The sequence below is a fragment of the Macrobrachium nipponense genome, chromosome 31, assembly GCF_015104395.2.
Source record: "Macrobrachium nipponense isolate FS-2020 chromosome 31, ASM1510439v2, whole genome shotgun sequence".
Lineage (NCBI taxonomy): Eukaryota > Metazoa > Arthropoda > Malacostraca > Decapoda > Palaemonidae > Macrobrachium > Macrobrachium nipponense.
Window position 1 is genome coordinate 3,429,151 of NC_061093.1, and position 21,819 is coordinate 3,450,969.

The 21,819-nt window shown below is 38.3% G+C and overlaps 1 protein-coding gene across 2 annotated transcripts in view; it reads right to left on the bottom strand.

The window, feature by feature from the left end:
- Positions 1-21,819, bottom strand: part of LOC135206608 (discoidin domain-containing receptor 2-like) — a 1,678,822-nt gene that overhangs the window by 3,449 nt on the left and 1,653,554 nt on the right. The gene's annotated exons all lie outside the window — the stretch shown is intronic.

Consider the following 21,819-nt stretch of genomic DNA (forward strand, 5'->3'; position numbering starts at 1 on the left):
AGTACTGTACAGGATGGTCAACATAGAAAATTGCAACGCTGTGAAATGAATAGATCATACACCAGTTTCAAAAAAGTGTCCACTGCATCGTCTATCAATTATTTTTAGCCAAGAAAGCAAAATCATGATTATGCCATTGTAAAACCGTCATTAAGTATCATAGCCGTTTATGGAAAAAATATGGTGTATATGGTTTTGCTCGAGGAGATCTTTAGGAAAATCATTTATAATACTTCCGAATAATTGCATTTTACATTACAGAAATCAAATAGTTTAACTATTGATAAATAATACAGTTTTAAGAAGAAAAATTCATAATTGCAACTTTAGAAAAAAATGTCTTACAAAACCACTACTATGGTTTATAGGGCTCAAGACTTTCTGTAAATAAAAATGCCGTATCACACAGACTATACTCTGTTTTTTTCCATCTGTCCATCCGCCTGTGGTATTTTCGCATGGTAACACTGCATCCCGGGCTTTAAATAGTTACGCTATGTGTAAAGTGTAGTACATAAAAGAATCTGGTCTACATTTTATCCCCGAAAGTGTTTTAATAATTTACTGTATGCGAATTACACCGCTAATATTCGAAATAGGATATTATTTAAAGCCTGGGACGCAGTGTTACCATGCACAAACACCACAGGCGGGTGTCCAGATGGAAAACAAACGAGTATAGTCATCAAGTTGTGTGGCCTGTGTTTTGCTGCCTCTCTTTGGTTTAGGTGGGAAAGTTCGCAGAAATCACAGAGCACCCTCACTACCTCATGCTTGTGTATCACTGCTATCACCTGTACCTCATAGGCCAGGTCATAACCTGTACTTTTATTGTTAGCACTTTCCCATTTGCACAGTGTATCAAAGCCAGCTCTAACCACAACAAGAAATCTGTTTATTCCTTGCATCCTGGTGGACAAAATAGTTCCAGCAATGCTCTAAATAAAAACCGACCACTAATTTCACAAAACAAGTACTTACCTGGAAACCCTGTCAAGTAACAGACTAAATACGACCATGCCTACCAAAACAAAGCCATTAACAGTCTGAATGTGGTGTTCAAGATCTGGTTAGCCCTTTCTCTTGAGTAATAAAAACGATGCTTATGCATATTGGTAAATATAAACTGAGGTGAATAACATACTAAATGTAACGATATCTACTGGTTAAAAACAATTATGTAAAGCTTAAAGCATACACAAGATGACATCTGACGAGAGTATGCATAAAAAGGTAAGTTTTCATTTGCGCCCCCCCCCCCCCCCCCCCCCAGTCCTCTGTCTAGTTCTAGTATTCTTCTGGCAAAGTGGTTGAATGTGGAGGGGGAGAGGATGGCTTATGAAGAACTCCACCAGTTCCTGATAACATTGATTTTTTTTTACTGTTGCATGCCCATGCCATATGAGTGTTTGACCTCCTCAACATCGCACTGGGTGTGATGGTTTCCTGGGACAAGCTCGAGTTGCCCCTCACACTATCAGGGCTTGATGTAGATGGTAAGCCATAGAAGGTTTACCATATCATCATTTGGCTGTGCTCTCTCCCAACCAACATTCACTCCTCCATACAACATCAATGATACAGGCACACCACCCATGCCATCTGTGAAATCAAGGACAAAAAAACACAGTATACAGATGACCATACAAGCCACAGCAAAGAGGGCACCCAGAGAACAAAAAATAATAGTTCACCTAGAAATAGAGTATGAAGAACCCACTCATGCTCAAAACTATGATACCGAAACACAACTGTCAATCTACCAAAGCAAACCTGAAATGGAGAGACATCCCTTTGGTACCATGAGACACCAGCACCAACCATCTGTGCTCACTAGTGCCAAGAGTCTAATACAATAAGTGTTTCAAAGCATCTACAAACTTGCTCAACCAGTGGCAAAACTGGTGACAGAAGAATTGATATGGCACAGAGCAAAGAAAGACCTAGAAAAGTGGGGTAAAACAGATTCTTAAGTGCCAAAGAAGCAAAGAGACCCATGACACAGAGGTTTGTCCTATGAGAATTCCCTTCCAAGATAATAGTTTGGCCATTTCCATGTGGACATAGCAAGACCCTTAAAACCCCCACTCCATCCAAGTTGGTTCAAATATATCTCTACAGCTACAGAAAGAACCAAGAGATTGACAGCAAGTGCCTGAATAGAAGCTTGTCGACAGGTGGATCAACCATTTTGGCATACCTGACTATATCACTTACAACAGAGGACCAGCTTGAAATCTGAAATATGGGCTGCTTTAGCCAGATTACCACCATCACACATACACCATACCACAGAGCACAACCTAACTGTAAATGGCATGGCTAAATAAACCAACTTATCTTTCAAAGTGGCATTCATTCCTTGGTATGACTGACATGATTGCAAAGAACAGCTACCTTGCATATACCTTGGTCTCCATGCAGCCCCTAAACAAAAAATCAAACTCCCACAAAAATGGTGTTCAGTGGAATCATGTGTGCACCAGCTAAATTCTTCCAAGCAGGTGATAACGGTGGCCCAAATGGAGAACAGGAAAGGCTATAAAAAGTTACCAGAATATTCTTACCTAACATTCAAACATAAAAAGCTTTAAAAAAGTATGCTGCATCATCTTCATCAGAAACGATTCCCACAAGTCTCCATTAACCCTGCCATACAAAGGTCCAACCTCAGGCATTTAAGATAAAACATAATACAAAACCTTCAAAATGCTCATCCATGGCAACGAGGACTTGTGCAACTGTGGACAAGCTTTAACCAACAAATTCAACCACTGACTACAACAAACCTATAATAAAATTATGAGTGCAATTAACAACCCGTCAGTGTAAAACACATAAATATCTAATTAATTATCACAATGGTGAGTGCATTCACTTTCAAAGAACCCATTCATCAAAAAGTGCCTGCATCAATATTTATTTTTTACTAATATAACAAAAAACCTGTAAAAAGAGTTATCAGTGTGGCCATGTGAAAATGTATACACTGATAATAAGCCTTATACATGGTATACACATGTCCAGTTGCTTACATATTCCTATTTAAATGCTATAAGTATCTTTTGCTTGCCTCTATTCGTTTCTACTGTGTATATCATTGCTTATCTACACACCATTTCCAATTCAAAGTCTTTATTGATTCCATGGCTTTGGTATTTTGTACATCAGTGTTCACGTGCATGGAATTTCTTTCTTTTTTCCTTTTGTATCTGTTTGTAATCCCATTCTTTCATATCATAGATACCAATGTTTACCCAAATAACTTTTCACCAAATCACCATGTGCATATCACTTTCATTGCTACCAATCTTCAAAACTGTGAATATCAATGTTGACAAACAAATCAATTTTCTCCTAAGACATTACCCAACATTATGTATACTATATTCTTTCTTAATACTTACAGTATATACAGATTTTTTTCACCATCTCTTCTAAGCTAGTACCATATCAGTCCCGAAAACATAATTTTGTAAAGGTGTGGAGATATGGCACATTTCATTGTCAGAACAACAATATTTTTCATTTTCAAAATACATATTTCTGTGACTCGGTACCACATCAGAAAGGTATCCAACTAAGCATGGGTGTTTTTATTATAATTTTCTTATATACCCTGATGTATTGCCAATTCACACGTACATTATTGTGAAACTTATCACGTGGTGCAGAAAGACTTGTCATACCTCACATGTATTTAATTTTTCTCTGAGTTTTCGAGGGCCCAGAAGAACCCTGTGTGGCCTGAGCTCCGTTAACCGATCTTGCTTTAACTGGTAAGGTCGGCACTCAATCACGAAGCATGTACGTGCCTGTGGCATCAGCATTGTCACCAATACTATGTGGTCCGGGTCCCCACAGATACTTTTAGTGTAAGCACTTTTCCATCTACGCACTGTGTTTGTTTAAATCAGTGCGCTAAAGGCATACTTTGCACGAGTTCTTCTTTACAATATAAAAACTACTGCTATTTAAAAAAATCAAGTACCTTCTTCATTTTGTAGTATATTACAAAAACTGAAATCACTGGGACAAGTAAAGGAGACATCTAAGGCTACTCCCAATTAACGTTCTTCACTAGATCTTGCATCTTGAGACACAGGAAGCGAGTATTAAATAATTATCCGCTGTCCTAAACCAAGATGATCAATATCACGGTGACCATTATGCATTGGCATATGCAGGATATTAACACCAGATGTCACGCATGCACCGTTGCCTTGCAATGGAGAGATGAAATACTGCCATCCCAATAAAGGGATTAGCTATCAAGCGCTCAATTTCACACCGGCAGAGTTTCGGCACCAGGACACCTCGATTAGAGGCAAATACATGGGAACGACTTAATGAAATACGCCTCATGAATATAGTTAAACTCCTCTCTCTCTCTCTCTCTCTCTCTCTCTCTCTCTCTCTCTCTATAATATCTACATATATATATATATATATATATATATAGTATATATATATGTATATAGTATATACATATATATATATATATATATATATATATATATATATATATATATATATATATATATATTAAAATATATATATATATAATATATATATATATTTACCCATACACTCGCCCCACACAAATTGTATAATATTGTATTTTACAACACACACACCACACACACAAACACACACACATATATAGATATATATATATATATATATATATATATATATTATAAATATATATTTTTTTTATACATATGGGCATATATATATATATATATATATATATATATATATATATATATATATATTATAGTATATAGTGACAAGTGTCCTTCTGACGCTTGATTAAATTTTTTCCTCCTTTAAAACATGAAACAGAACCTGGAGTAATAGATTTTGGAAAGCTGCTTGATTCAGAACAGTACATAGAGTAAAAGCAACAATGTTGTTTTGACTTTTGAGATGTTTTTGACTCATTGCCTGTCCCCTTTTGCCTTAAGGATTTCTCGATTATGATAACACGACTGGGCCATCAACCACCTGCAAAAACGTCACTGTTGAATGTCCTGTCATTTTTTTATTTATTGTCTGTCAAACATTCGTCACAGCTACCGCTGCTCGAATCCAATTAAGACATCGGCCTAAAGCAGATAACATCTTGCTTCTTCGAGAGAGATGGAAGACCTTCTGAGACCGTGTCCTTTAAAACCTCTGTTTAAGTCCCCGAGTCAAATTTTACAAAAGTCATTTGGAGTGATCAGGCCCGTAAAACTCGTTAAGTTCCACCCCTCACACGTGTGGTCTCCAAGATCTGACGGGTAGGTTGTCACTTGAGTAAGTCCAGAGACGGGTGGCTTGACATACGTTCAGGAACTCAGTATTGTTTGACAATGGTAGTATACGTTAGGTGTATCGGGGGTCAAGAATCACCAATTTTATTGCGGGTTATATAAATAATATATATATATATATATATATATCAAATAGATATCTATATAGTATATATATATTTAAAGTTATGATGGTGCCTAATTCGTTATGTGTCTAGGCCTCACAAGGTAGGTGGGAGGCTGGAAGAAGATACGCAAGTGTTAATTTTTTATTTCTGGGATAAGGTGATTCCGTGATCTTTTCGTTTCATGTCTGAGTAAGATTCAATTTAATTTCTTTTTTATTAAGTGTATTACAGTAGGGGCCTAAAGGAAACAAACTGAGTCGAGTTGGTATGTGATTTTAGGATTTCCTTTCTTAATTATCTGTTTGTATTGTGAATATGTTTATTCTGGTCTTACTGTGAGTTTATCATATTGAGTGAATACGTTCTCCAACTCATTTCATTTTCATTACGTGCGCGCATGCATGTAACGAGTGCTTTGTGGGGGTTAGCATTACTTCAGGTTCTACGGGCTCAGCAGAATTACTTGCATTGCAACGCAGTAGTGGGGGGGGGGGGGGGGGGGGGGGGGGGGGGGGGGGGGGGGGGGGGGGGGGGGGGGGGGGGGGGGGGGGGGGAGTGGTCAGTGTAGAGGGGTTTCTTTGGCATCCTCTTCTCCCTTTTCTGTTCCCGTCTTTCTTCTCCCTTCGCATTTGGATGATTGTGGTTTTCTCTCTGACATTCATATGGTTAACCAGGTGTTTGACTAAACTTGATCGTGCATGTGGGATATGGTGTTTTTTTTTTTTTTTTTTTTTTTTTTTTTTTTTTGCGGGATGTTTTGCTTCTAAGTATTTGTATTTTGAAGTTCCATTTTTTTTTTTGTCTTGGGAATATTTCTTTCTGGTGTCTGTTGTTTGTTTTCATCTTAGATGAAGGGGAAATAAATACCTCATTCTTCTCTTTCTCTGGGTCTTCTTTCAGGACTTAGAGAACATTTTTAAGATTTAGGTATTGTATGGAATTGAGATACAGTCGTTTTCTTGATGCTTAAAGATTCTTCAATTTAACAAAATGGCAGAAGGGGACGACGACAATACTCTGCTCTGTTCCATAAAGTCGTGACAATTGCATCAGGAGTTCCTCCATTTTAAGGAATTGTGGAAGGCGTTCTTTCTCAACCAGTACAGATTTTCATTGAGGGTGTAAATAATTTTCTAAATGCCAAGGGACTTAAAAATGACACAGAAGCATTCAGGGATGCCAAAGCCCTACTGGATTTTAATAGAGGGGACCTGGCTCGTCGTTGCTGTAGCTTTCAGTTCGCCTAGTGAAAGACTTGCAGTGACCTCCAAGCATTTCTCAGTGCAGCCTATGGTGCTAAGGAGTGTGGAGATATAGTCAGCGATTTGAGGGGTTTTTATAAAATCAGGAAAGGTCAGTTTAGTTTTCAGCTTTTCTACGCAGCGGGAGATAAATGGAAAAATTCCCAATGGGTAAATCAGGACAGTATCTCCCTTGAAAATTTTCAGTGGTTGTTGCATTTTTCCTTGCTTATACATGACGTCCCTGATGCCAAAGTAAATAGCTTTGATAAGAAGATTGACTCTACGTCTGATGAGGTATTGATGTCAAAATGTCCAGCATTTGATAGCACATTCTTTAATGGGATGCCAAAAGCTTCAGGGACCATTCCAAAGAACCCAATAAAGGGGATTTAGATTTACCTTCCACTATTACTATCCAAAGTGGACAGTAATAGGGGATCTACAGGTCCAACGCAACAGCTGCGTTGCTTTAATTGTAATAGGTGGGTATATACCAAGAAGGTTTGCCGAGTTAGATATCATGGGATGTGTAAAAGCTCAGAACAATTTTGGCAGTCTTGTCCGTCCCAAAAATGGACTAGTCCGTCCCAAAACCGGACTAATGCTAGACCTTCATCCCAGAATTTTGGTAGTCCCAACAAGAAAGATCCTCAAGGGGGTTACTCAAAGGGCTCTAAAAATCAGTAAAATTTTTGGAAGACTAATCAACGAAAGGGAAAAAGATGAATTGCGCATGACACATGGGGCTCGCGGGGGACACTCCTGAGCTAAAGCCAATAGTGAGAGGGACAGTAGGTGGATTTGGGATCTCAATTTTTATAGATACAGTGGCTTCGGGTAATTTAATGGCCTTTGAGACCTTGGGATAAAATGGTGTGTGATTTTCAGGCCCATAAAGTAAATATTTTGGGTTCCACTAAAGTTTGCTTTTCCCTGGGTGATCAGGTGATAGCGGAACCATTTTTAATTATGAATTTTTTTGGAGCCATCCTGCATGTAGAAGAATCAGGATATCTGTCCATACAGGTACTGGGGGTATGCCAGTTGGGGTACCTGGTGTTTTTATTCCATATGTGGGTATCCATGAAATGGAGGTGAATACTAATAGAGGTGAAACTAATATCAACATGAGTGATACTTATGGAGGATACTTATGCAAATATGGGTGATATTCATAAGGATATGGAACATGAGGTGGATACTTGATTACAAGGGAATTTTAAGTATAATGGCCAGAAGAATATTATAGTATGTAAAGGGGTTCTGCTGGAAGATGTAACTTGAGACCCAGGTATGGTGAAACATCGGGTGAAAGTGGTCAAAATGCCCATATGAGTGTGCATAATTGAGGGTAGCAAAAAGCTAAAAGGTGTTAATAGTAAGGTGTCAGTAAACAGTGTGTCTTAATAAAGGTGTTACTTGTGGTTCAGTGGCTATTGTAGGGGAGCAAATGAGCGCTCTGAGGCAGATAGGCTAATTAGGAGGAAAGGTTTTAAGGGACCATTTAGCCAATGCACATTATAAGGAATACATAGGGATTTGAAGGCAGGCTGAGTTTGGGGATATGGCTGCTTTGAAAGGGAATAAGACGGGACCAAAGCAATTTTTGTTCCTTCATATATGCTTCCTTGTAAGATTAGGGAACAGGTAGAGCAAGAGGACAGTAAGTAAGAAGAGGAAGGCCCAGCTCTTTTCCTTTCAATTTGCCGTTGTTGGCGGTGCCAAAGAAAGATGGCTTGATCTGTTTGTGTGGACTTCCACAAACTTAACAAGAAGACCAGCCCTGATAGATATCTGGTGGCCTGCTTACCGGATTTGTTTATAGAGATTGGAGGGAAGAATATATATTCTTCAACAGACCTCATGAAAGGGTTTTTGTAAGTACCTTTTAGCGAAGATAGTCATGAATTCATTGGGAATTCAATCCCGAAAGGGCTTTATGATGCCTTTTGGTTTATCAGGTACTCCTGTGACTTTTATGAGATTATTGAACACTGTTTTGCATGGTTTGTTAAAGAAGAGTGTTTATGTCTATATGGACGACATCTTGATAGCCACTGCTTCTATAGAAGAGTATTTGGGGGTCTTTAGGGAAGTTCTTAGGAGACTTAGGTTAGGTGGTTTGAAAATTAAGTTTGCCACGTGTGATTTCTTAAAGAAGCAGATTGCTGCTTTAGGTCATGTCATCTCTAAAGAGGGTGTTTGAGTAAATGACAAAAAGTCAAAGCAATCGTAGATTTTCCTGACCCTAAGATGGAGAAACAGGTCAGGTCATTTTTAGGTATGGAGTATGCCAGGGTTTTTCTGTAGATTTGTGAAAGGTTTTTCCACGTCTACTCCTTTAACAGACGTTTTAAGGGATGATCTATAAGTTTCTTGGGGTGAGTCACAATGGTTAGCTTTTCAGAAAGTTGAAGATGCTTTACGGAATCCCTCCGTCCTGGAATTTCCAGATTTCAGTTTGCCTTTCACGTTAGTAACTGGTACCAGTCAAAATGGAACAGGTGCCTGCCTTATGCAGAAATTTTGAAGGTAAACTCCATCCTACAGCATTTTGCAGCCTTACATTCACGACATGGGGTAGCAATGAAAGGCTGAGGGCCACCATTAATAAGGAAGCCTTCACTATGGTGTCTAGCTTGGTTCATTTCAAGATACTGTTAATGGGTACCAAAGTTGAAGTTTTCTCTCTCTCTCTCTCTCTCTGGTTTGATATTCTCTCTCCTCTTTCTCTTGCTCGATATATATATTTATATTTTCTTTCGTCTTTTCATTAATAATAATTTTTTGGGAAAATTTGTGTAAATTTCATGATTATTAAATTGTATATGCTTCCGTGTCTTTTTCAAAATGGTACTGTTTTCTGGAAGAATAACTTGTTTACTGCGTGTATCCTTCAAGGTGTGGCTACCCTCAGTGTTTCCTCCCTTTCTGTAGGAGTGAAATCGCACCCTTAATGCTAATCTTGTAGTGTCAGTTTGGATATTAGGCCTTCTTTTGACTATGTTGTCCTCTGTAAAATCAGTTTGCTTCAGTAAAGGGTCCGAACAGAACCGAAAGTACTTGGCTCTCGCTTTTTTCATTTTTTCTTCGTGGTAAAAACCTTTATATATATATATATAATATATATATATATATATATATATATATATATATAGATATATATATATATATATATATATATATATATATATATAGTATATATATATATATATATATATATATATATATATATATATATATAATCACTGTCTAAAATAACTTTGATATAGTTGTTGTTAAGAATGAGAGAACATTACATATGTTACCAGAGATAAGGAAGGAATGTAAAATTTCGGCCAATAGCAAGCACTGGTACCTTGAGGTCATCCAGCACTGAAAGGGAAATTAACATTAAGAAAGTTTGAAAGTTGTTACAGGAGGAAGACCTCGCAGTTGCACTATGAAACACTGTTAGAAGGTGGAAAGTCAGATGGAAGAAAAAGAATATGAACTTAGGTAAAGTAAAATGAATGAAAGAGGCTATAGATATGGGCCGAAGGGACGCTGCAAAAACCTTTAGGAGTGCCTAACGGCACTACCCCTTCAGGGGTTTTTCAGATAGATACTTTAATTTTACTGAACAAAGTTTTTAGAGAATCAGTGTAATTATCAAAAGTTTTGTTCCAATCATTTTCTGGTACCTATCTATGGAAGAAGAGTGCCATTGGATAAGCAAAGCTATTTTTAAGAAGGCCCTAGCTTTAGCACAACAAGTGTTGTCACAAATTTACCTCTGATCTTGTATATAAATATTAGGCTTGTTTCCACGGGAAATAAATGTCTATCATAAGAAAATAATATTGAGCCATTTCACGGAAACTCTTCCACACTGAGAAGCTGCTTAGGTTTGCCTATAATTTATCCCATGTAAATAGGACATATATGATTAATTATGATAATAACAATAAGGGTTCTGGTGGTGCGACTGATAGCATCCTCATCTACTAACACCTTGTAAAGCCACCCCTCTAAGAGAAAAAAAATGCACGTGTTAGGAAAAATCAAACTAATTCCAGCTGATGCACCTCTTTTCATAGAACCGCGTCCAAATCCTTTCACACGATGGAAGATTGCATACCGTCCATTTTTTTTCTTCTTTTCATCTTCTCTCTTTAGCCAACACTGTATACTAACTAGTGTCTTTATGTTCCCTTTTAGGCAATTACTTTCCTCATCCGGGGTCTCCTTTACTTTCCCCTCCAAAACTCAGCGCGGAAATCCAATATTACTTTCGTCCCCTCCTCCATTTGCTTCGTTCCTCCAGTTGCGAGAACGTTTCTTCCAGTGGTAGGTTAACGTCACATTTCATTCGTACACTTACTGGGTTTTCTAAAATGCTAATTGTTCTTTAAAGGTAGAATGGTCTGCAACATATTACTTAAAAATTAGCTGAAAATGTAAAAGGTAATAATAACCAAATTTAACAAAACATTAAGAACATATAGCACACTTATCACATATGCTAATGCAGCTTAAAAATTGTTTTTGTACATTATGGCACGAAGAAGTTGAATTTTACAGAGTGCGAATTTACATCACAAAAGGGATTGACGATCAAACCAAGACTCAAGCTTAGCAAATGGAACAAGTATTTGTATGAATAATTTTGATCAGAGGCCTCCAACCCACTGTCACGTTTGAAAAAAACTGTTTTTCATCTTTATTTGATTTTACAAAAGAAGCCAGTTGCAACAACTTCAAAATTATATATCACTTAGAGCTCACCTTATCTTGACGTTTCTTAAAAAGCAATTAGCTCTGGATGATGGCACACCTTTGCATTCCCCTTTGATGCAGCCTACTTGGTAGATGAATCCCCATTAATCTTCTGCATTCATTTGGAATTCTAATTTGCAACTTGCAACGCTGGATATGATATAACGGTATTTCGACTCAACTAGTTATTTTCGTTTCTTTCTCACACTCGATCTTCTTTACCTGATTTTCCTTTTCCCTTCTCATGATTCTTTCCACTGGAATTTCCTCTTTTACGACTTCAGAACCTTAACTCATTCCGTTTACTTTCATAAGTCTACTCTGTGGATGCTTTTCACCATTTCGTTTCCTCTTTTCCTTTTAACTCCTACGGCTCTCGTCAATTTTTTCCATTGGCACCGCTTATTGTAAGATTATGTGACAAACTACCATTCCTTCCCAAGATATAGGCAGGGTGTATTGCAGACTGATATTTTAACTAATTCACTTGTTATTCTCCCGGTCCTTGCACATTTTCCCAAAATTAAAGGTATTTTACATTTGAAGACAGACAGTATCACTGAATGCTAGGCTATAGGTACAAGTTATGCAATCAGTAACTGACGTCACGCCTTAGCAACTGGGAAAACGTTCAGTGGAATGAAGGACAGGATTCCTGGCACCCACTTTGCATTAACAAATGAACAAAATTTGTTTACGTCATTTACTATTTACTAAACAAATGGGCCCGGTGATGCATGGTTGAATTACCGTTAGGCCTCTCTACATGTATTACTAGATTGACAGCCCCAAATATTATCCTTACCGTCTAATGATTATCTGAGCACAGCGTCATTATGCGACATCTGATTATAAATCTCATTGATGGTGACAAACTTTTAAATACACGTATTGTAAATATAAACGGCTCCAGACATTCGACTCGACTGTTTTTATTTATTTATTTAGTTATTTATTTATTTTTTTTTTCTTTTCAATCCTCAAGCAAACAGACTTGTTCTTCAATACCTATCTTTATTCCAAGAGGAACGCCTTTCAGCATTTCTTAAAGTTGATATATACATGAACAGAGAGAGAGAGAGAGAGAGAGAGAGAGAGAGAGAGAGAGAGAGAGAGAGAGAGAGAGAGCTTTCAATAATTTCAATAATACAATATATGTTGTACAATGATCAATACCCGTCCCATACCACACCTTCCTCTTTTGTGTCTGTCAGCGAAACATTGTTACCGGGCATTTCCAATTCGCCGAGGAGAGCTCTTGATCGCCGTCATTCAAGAGGACATGTAGGTCCCAACCAACTTCCATAATCAGGCAAGCCTGTAAGAAGATTAAACTAACGTAGGGACTATCACAAACTCCGCCACAAGTTTGATTGATGTCGGATTATGGTCTAATCCTTGAGTGGGACACGGTGCAGGTGGGGGGAGGGGGAAGGGGAGGGGCATGCTCCCGAATGGGGCATAATATATACCAATCCCATCCTCACCGGCTGGCTTCTATTGCATTCTGGATCATAACTCAAAAATTTCTTTTTCATTTCTTCTCCTCGAAGGTACCGTTGAAATAAAGAGAGGGAGAAGATGGACATATTCGTGGAGAAGTAAATAAAATGGAGCCTCTTACCGTCTGGGGAAAAAACAAGAAAGCTTGAGAAGTAAACAAGCTATGCAGAGATGAGTAAAAGAGTTGGACCCGAAAAATTGAGGAACTGGAAAAGAGAAAAGGAAGTTTTAAAATGAAGAAAATCAAATGGGAAGGAGAGATTATGTGTGGGAAATGCAAAATGCAGTAACACATACGATGACATTGTTCGTCAAAAATGTACCCTCAGGAATTTGAAAGAAAACTACAAAAAATGGCTACAAATAATAAATCATAATCCCAGTTGAATTATTATAATAACATTACCAACATAACACCCTATGTATGTATATATATATATATATATATATATATATATATATATATATATATATATATATATATATATATATATATATATATATATATATATATATATATGAGGTGGGTAGAAAGTGACTCCCTACTATAAAATACTTAAGACTTCTGTAAATAGCAGCTAATTTGTGTGGGTGTGCCCACCTGCATTCTGTTACGAAATGTGGAAGTCCATGGTACAGGTCCAAAGATGGTGGCATAGTGTTCATGGACCTCATACTACTGTTAATACAAGATCATCCAGCAATGTCCTTCCAAGCTGATGACTACAGGATCTGTGGTAGATACTTGTTAAAGCAGTCGTCCCTCACCTACTAGACCAGTGTTTCCCAACCTTTTCTGTCCCTAACACCCCCTGTGGTCAGGTGAAGCCAGTCCAGCACCCCCTAACTAATATGCTATTACTAGGATAAAAGAAAGTGAAATGTACTGCTTAATCATTAGATTTTACTTTGCTGATTTATTGAAACTAAAAGAAATTGCCATTATTGCATCATATAAGAAATAAGAAAAACAAGAGAAAAAGATAATACACAGACAAACTCACATATGCAGTGATGAGTGATCAGTCATACATATACCAATGGGTTTTTTGTTGTTGCTTCCCAACACGCCAGGTTGGGAAACACTAATTCTAGACTGAAGGGAAATGTACAAGTGATCCAGGAAATGTTCCGACCTCTTATTCCCCCGTAAATCAACACGTCTGGCCGGATGTGAAAATGGTCTATCCCGACACATGGTAAGAACAGTTTTAAAACTTACAAACAGATGCAATAATATGGCTTTGGAAGTGGCATTTTTCCCAACAACCATCAGCATAAGATTCTAATCTTCTAATGGAGTTTAGGGAGACCGTGCTTGCTTGCTTGGCATTATCTCTAGCCAGACACAATGAATGCAGATCATTACCTAACCATGTTGCAACAAGATGCTTGGCCTATCGTGGCCTCTTGGGACAACGTAAATGACTAACACTCATGCATGATAATGCCCCTCTTCAATTTGCACAGACTGTTTGTGAGTGGCTGTACACCCACTTTCTAGGACATTGGATGGGTCACCATGGTCCACATGAATGCCAGCACACTAAAATCTCAGGAACAGGTGGATGATCGCATTCAGCATCTTCTCACCAGCATACCACCTGAGTTCCTACTGAAGTCTATTGAGGCTAACCTAGACAATTACAAAATCTGGTGGACAATACCAGTGCTCATGTGGAATCCTAAGGCCAGGAGCATCAGTGTGTGGCGAGAATGGGGCTTCCCATAGGTTTCCATTGTTCATAAGCTATGTCGAGCACAAGAGCATTTCAGTTATCAATTAAAAAAGTTATGATCAACTTTGAATAAAAGATTTCAGCTATATATTACATACAGGGTGCATTAAAATGTATCGCTGTCCTGCAATATGATAGCAAAATCCTAGTCAGAAGATCAGAAAGATGTAGTGTCGGAACATTGTATCTGTTGATGTTTCACTTCGAAATGGTGATGTCAGACAAAGGAAGAATGTCTCTCGTTAGCAAGACAAGGGGTCACCTTGAACTAGGGCTGAGTTCGCTATGGAAATTTCCCGAATGGAATATCTCGTGTAGAGTGGTTCCGATAGGTGGAGCCAGAGAAGGATAGATTTTATCTTATGAGACATATCAATTTCCAGCCAAGGAAAATCTAGAATGTAGAAAACCTATTATTTTGAAGATGAGTGATGTCATGAACCCTTCCTGTGTAATGAACTCGTTATGTGCTAGTGGCGTCATCTAAAGGGGAGTGTCTTACGAGGAATGTTTGTACATGCGTGTGTATGTTGCGTTATATCCTTCGGTGAGAGATATCAATGGAATTTTAAGGCAATGTGATTTTAGGATCAATCCCGGAAAGGTTGAGCAGTGAAGCCGCAGGACTGTGCAAAATGGACATGGAGGTGAGAGTCATTTAAAACATTCACTAATACCTTCCTTTTCAGTACTTTGAACTGTTTGAGATGTCGTGCAGTTCTTGAGAACCTTTTTCTCTCGTGTATGGATTCATTCACAGGGGTCTTTGATACTTTTGTATTATAATGAATCATTTATAAGATATATTATTATTTCAACCATGATGTATGTTAATGAGGGTTATATCTTCTTTGACACGAGCTCTGTTGGCCTTTGTGAGCCGAACAGTTACCAGTTCTGATAAGCCCTTGTGTATTACGAAATGAAGAGACTATTTTGTACTGTGTGACTTTTTAATTTGTGGAACGAACATATCTGGGTTCGAAGAGAGGTGCCTTATTGTCTGTTTCATGTGTGGGTTTATTTCAGGTAACCAGGTCTTGTTTTAAACAGTGCATTTTCTATGTATTGAGTTCAATTGGGAAATCTTGATTCAGTTATAGTTAAATTAATCTAGTTTTTCTATGATAGTTAGACTCCTGCTTATCCTTGTGAATAAAGTCTATTTTTGTGGTCCAGAGTTTAATTTAGTGCCTAAATTAATTTTTGCACTTGTCTTGTGAGATGGTTAGAGATTTCAGATCGGCAACCTTTAGTAATCTTAAATTTATGATAAATAAATATTTAAGCTATTAAAGTTAATAAGCTTTCCCAGTCACTTTAGAGTCATCTATTGTTCACACGCATGTCAGTTACGTCACCCATGGAGTTTGTTGGTTTTTTTTGCATTTCCATGTCCATGGTGAGAGGAAAAGGGAGAGAAACGAAGGATGAAAGGGAGGAGACTATGAAACCCCAGAGGAGGAGACAGACACAAGGATTGTGCGAGTGACAAGGGATCGTCTGCCATCAACTTTTGAGTATTTTCCGAATGAAGATATTTTTCTTTGAGGTGCTCGTGGATGGAAAGCTGTAGCACTTCAGTATATTGGTGAGGAACTCCGCTCTCACAAGTCTCGGCACGGACTCGTAGCCATCTCAAATCTGCAGACATTATATGGCTTTCACTGTTTTGCTCTATGGTAAGGCCATAATTGTGTTGATTTCTTGGATCATCAGATGTTGCAGAAGGAGGATGCATGTGGCGGCCCGGATGTATAGAGTTCTCCCCAGCAGCTAAGAAATTGATTTGCGATATGCTATTTCTCTCTGTGGTAAAGGTGCTTATTATGTCCATAGTTATGAGACTGTTCAGCTTCTTCATGTACCAAGGTTACACTGAGTAATTATCACCTGTCAGCGAGGGTATGATGCAAGTGCTGTAGTTATCCCACAGAAATCTGTACTGGTGAGATGCGCCAGTGGAACTATTTGGGCCTCGAGGTGTTGATATTGGGATGAGGGTGGTTGTGTCAATCTTCAGACTGGAAATCTTATATGTGTTTTCTTTTTATACTTTGTTAATACAATGTTAGATTTGATCATGAGTCTTTGTTTTCAAACCCTTCCTGCTTTCTGTGAATCTAAATACATCAATGTCTGGTTCTAGTGGATTCTTAAAAAGAACACTTTTTGTTACATAATTGGCGACCTAGCCAGGATCCTCTTGAATATTTTTCTCAGGATCGCTAGAACTACTACATTGTCTGTGTAGATTGTCAGGAATTTTTGGGTAGGTCAGATTGGGAAACTAAGATTGGTGATTTGAGCAAGGGTCAGTTGAAAGCAATTGCAGATTACTTGAAATTATTGGTATCTCCTAGTATAAAGAAAGGAAGTTTGTTGCTTCAGGTAGTGAATGCTAAAAAGGTCAGGTTGAAAGCCATGGTACAAGTGAGGCAGAGTTGATGAAATTTAAGTTAGAATTATAAAGATTGGTGTGGAAAGGTTGAAGTTACAGGTAAAGCTGGGAGAGATAGAAGTAGCAAATAGGGAAAGAGAGATTGAATTAGAGAGGGCCAAGATGGCACAAGAGAGGGAATTAGAAATTGCTAAGATGGAACTGAATTGCAGGTTCTTAGATTTAGAGGAGGACCGAACTTTAATATAAGTCATGCAACTAACTTACTGCCAGCGTTCAATGGAGCTAATGTTGCAGAGTTTTTTATTTTTTTCTGCTTTTGAGAGGTTAGCAAAAAAATTGGTTGGCCTGAGACAATGTGGACTACCTTAATTCAGTGTAGATTGGTTGGTAAAGCACAGAAAGTGTATGTGGCTTTGAGTGAAGATGTGAGTTTGAATTATAGGTAAGGTAAAGAGGTTGTGTTGAAGGCATATGAGGTTGTACTAGAGGAATACTGTCAGATTTAAGAAAGTTGCCTACTCAGACTTATGTAGAATTTTCCTGGTGTAAGGAACTAGGATTGGATGAATGGTTAAAGTCAAAGGGGGTTAATGATTTTAGTAAGTTAAGGGAGTTTCATTCTACTGAAGTTTCAGATAATGTGGGTAAAGAGCTGGAGATACATTTAGAGGATCTAAAGCTAGACATTGTGAGAGCAATGGCAGTAACTGCAGATGAATATGCACTTTCACACAAGGTCGTGTGTAAGTTTGCTGAGAAGCAAGGCAAGTGGGGGCAGGGACATGAAAGAGGGCATGAAAGAGCCCCAAAGAAAGGAGTGAAGTCCTTTGAGTGTAGTTCTCCAGTGAAAAGAGTTCTGTCTCCTCCAAAGGGAAATGAAAGGGACTTGGTTTGTTTCTTCTGTAAGAAGAAAGGACATATAAAGTCAAAGTGTTCTGCCTGGAAGGAGCAGGGAGTTTAAAGAAGCCAGTAGGTCTGCTTGGAAAGAAGTCTGGGCATGTGTCCTGTGCTCTAGGTGATTTTGAAAGGTATGTTCACCAAGGACCTGGAGGGATCTGGGAGACAGGTTAATGTGTTCCGGGATACAGGTGCTGCCCAGTCGCTTATTTTGAGATCTGCATTGCCTGATAATTTTGAAGAGGAATTACTGGATTATGTGCTGTTGGGTGGATTCCCAAATACTGCAGTAGCATGTCCTGTAGGCGAGTTTTGGTTAAACTCTGATTGAGTCCATAGACCGGTGAAGCTGGCAATTGCAGATGAGTTACCAGTGAATGGTATACTGGTCATAATTGCCAATGATGTTGAGGCAGATTCATTTAGTGATTACCGAGTGGTGCAATGCAAAGTTGCTGCTCAAGTTGGCGAAAATAAACCTACAATGGTTGTAACCCGTTCTACAGCCCAGTCATCAGGGACTGATGATGAGGATTTGGCTTTGGATAAGCTTGAAGGGATAGTAGAGGGAAGTGTCCCTGTCATTGGGATTCCTAGTCCGGTATGTGAATGTTATGATACTGTGGGATGGGATCATGAGTCATTGAGGAATTTAAAGGAGAGGAAGTAGGAGAGGTGAACTTGGATTTAACAAAATCCAAGTTGAAATAGGAAAATGGCATCCTGTACCAGTCTAGTCACTCCAGAAAAGCGTCGAATGAAATGAGTGAGGTCAGAAAGCAAGTGGTGGTTCATCTAAGATATAGGGACAAAATCTTGTGGTTTTCTCATGATGATATATTTGCAGGTCATTTTGGAATTAACAAACTTAGGAAGGTTTCTGAAAATTGTTTTTGGCCAGGAATGAAGGTGGATGTGAGGAGGTATGTTAATTCCCGTAGTAAATTTCAGGTAATTGGTAAACCAAATAAAAAGATCCCTAAAGCTCCATTAAAGCCTATCCAGTCGTTGGGGAACCTTTCAGTGTAATTTTGATTGATATTGTGGGACCATTGCCAAAGACTAGTAGTGGTAATCAGTATATCTTAACAATTATGGACAGAGTGTCTAGGTACCCTTAAGAAGTATTCATTGTAGAAAGGTAATAGAAGCACATACTGGGTTCTTTACTAGGTTTGGATTGCCAAAATAATTTCAGTCAGACTGTGGGAGTAATTTGAAGAGTAGGGAGTTTGCTAAGCAATTGAAAGACTTGAAAATTGTTCATTTAACCTCTGCACCATACCATCCTGAAAGTCAGGGCCAGATAGAAAGATTTCACCAAGTTCTAAAATCCATGTTAAGGAAATATTGTGGGGAAGATGTGAGGAATTGGGATAAAGAAATACCTTATCTATTATTTGCATTCAGATCTGTACCAAGCAATGTATTGGGTTTTTCACCGTTTGAACTGGTGTTTGGACACAAGGTAAGGGGTTCATTGGACATTATTAAGGAAAGTTGGGAAGAGAACAGCCCTGAAATTAGCCTGTTGGAATTTCTGAGAGTCAAGGGAGAAATTATGTGCAGCTTGGAGATATGCCAAGGAAAACTTAGAGATAGGACAAAGTAAAATGAAGAAGAATTTTAATAAGAGGACTAAAGTAAGGGACTTTAAAGGTGGAGAAAGTGTCTTAGTTTTGTTTCCAAACCCTGGTAATCCTCTAAGAGCTAAGTTTTCAGGACCATGGAAAATAGCCAAGAAAGTAATTAGTTTAAATTATCTTGTTGAAACCCCCAATAGATGACAAAAATACCAATTATGCAATAATAATATGATAAAGCCTTATCTTGAAAGAGAGGAAGTAACACAGAAACCTATGTTGTTGTTAGAAAAGGTAAAAGTAGAGAAAGATACCTTGGATTTTCATGGTGAGTGGCTCAAGAGTAATAAGGAAATTGTAATAAAATTACCCAGTCTGTTGCCTCACTTGGATGAAGATCAAAAGAAATCTATTGTGGAGTTGGTAGAATCTTTTCCCCAGGTATTCAGACACCCCAGGTCTGACCAAAGTGATACAGCATGATGTAGAAGTTGGAACAGCTAAACCTAGAAAGCATGATAGAACTAATCCTTCAAGAAGGGAAATAATAAGGACAGAGGTTGAGTATATGCTGGAGCACAATCTGTTAAAGAGTAGTCACAGCCCATAGGAGTTCACCAGTAGTGTTGGTGAAGAAGGAGAATGATTAGTATCGCATGTGTATTAACTACCGAAAGGTTAATGCAGTAACAGAGACGGACAGTTTTCCTTTACCTCAGGTGGAGGACTGCATTAATGACGTAGGTAAAGCAAGGTTTATCAGCAAGTTTGACCTAATGAAAGGATACTGGCAAGTTCCATTGACATCCAGGGCCAAGGACATTTCAGCATTTGTGACTAATGAGGGATTGTTTGCCTGTAATGTAATGCCTTTTGGCATGAAAAATGTCTCTGCTACATTCCAGAGATTAGTAGGTTCTCTTGAAGGCATTGTAGTATACATTGATGACATTGTGGTTTACAGTGATGACTGGCACACTCATATTCAGAGGATAAGAAATTTGTTTGAAGTGCTTAGTCAAGCAGGGCTAGTCATTAATCTAAGAAAATGTGAAATTGGGAAAGCTAGTGTTGTATTTAGGCCACGAGGTAGGTCATGGGAAGATAGCCCTAAGGATGCAAGTGTCAAAGCTATTCTAGAGTTGCCAGTGCCTTATGACAAGAGAGGTGTTCCTCGTTTTCTCGGCATGGTAGGCTACTACAGAAGGTTTAGCAAAAACTTTGCTACTGTTGCTAATTCTCTCACTAATTTAGTGAAGAAAGGAGTGTCTTTTCAGTGGGATGAGGAATGTCAAAAGGCATTTGATCAGTTAAAAGGAGTTTTGACACACTTTCCTGTCCTGAGAACCCCTGATTTTCAGAGGTCATTCCAGCTGTCAGTTGATGCGAGTGATTTTGGTATAGGTGCTGTACTATCTCAAGTTGAAGAGCAGGTAGAGTATCCTGCTGCCTTCTTTTCTAAGAAACTTACAGATTCACAGTGTAAGTACACCACAGTAGAGAAGGAGAATCTGAGTTTGATTTCAGCCTTAGAATATTTTGCAATATATTTAATTTATGTTCTTTCACCTGTGGTGGTGAAGCCTGACCACAAACCTTTGGTTTATTTGAACCGCTTTGAAAACAAGAACCAGCGGCTGATGAGGTGGAGCCTGATATTGCAGGAATTGTACTTAAACATCCAACATGTGGCAGGAAAGGACAATGTTGTACCAGACATTCTGTCCTGTTAGTGTCACTTTCCAGCACTTTAGTAATACTAATGTGCAATGTTTTTTTTTTCTCAGGGAATTGCTTAATTAATTTAAGGTTTTGTCTCCCTTTACATGTTACCTTAATGAATATTTTTCATTAGTACAAGTACTTACTCATAATCTTTGATATTTGATTTAGTTTGCTTTCTTTTGCAATATATTTTCTAACTTTGATTTTTGTTGCTCAAAAATCTTTTTAAGGAAGCAGGTGTCACATACCTGCCTTTAACGTAGATATACTTTAAGAATCTTAAATTTGCAATAAATAAATATTTACCCTATTTAAGCAAATAAGCTTTCCAGTCACTTTAGCGCCATCTATTGTTTGCGCGCATAGTCAGTTACGTCACCCATGGAGTTTGTTGGTTTTTTTTTTTTTGCATTTCCATGTCCATGGTGAGAGGAAGAGGGAGAGAGACGAAGGATGAAAGGGAGGAGACTACGAAACCCCAGAGGAGGAGACAGACACGAGGATTGTGTGAGTTCCGAGGGATCGTCTGCCATCAACT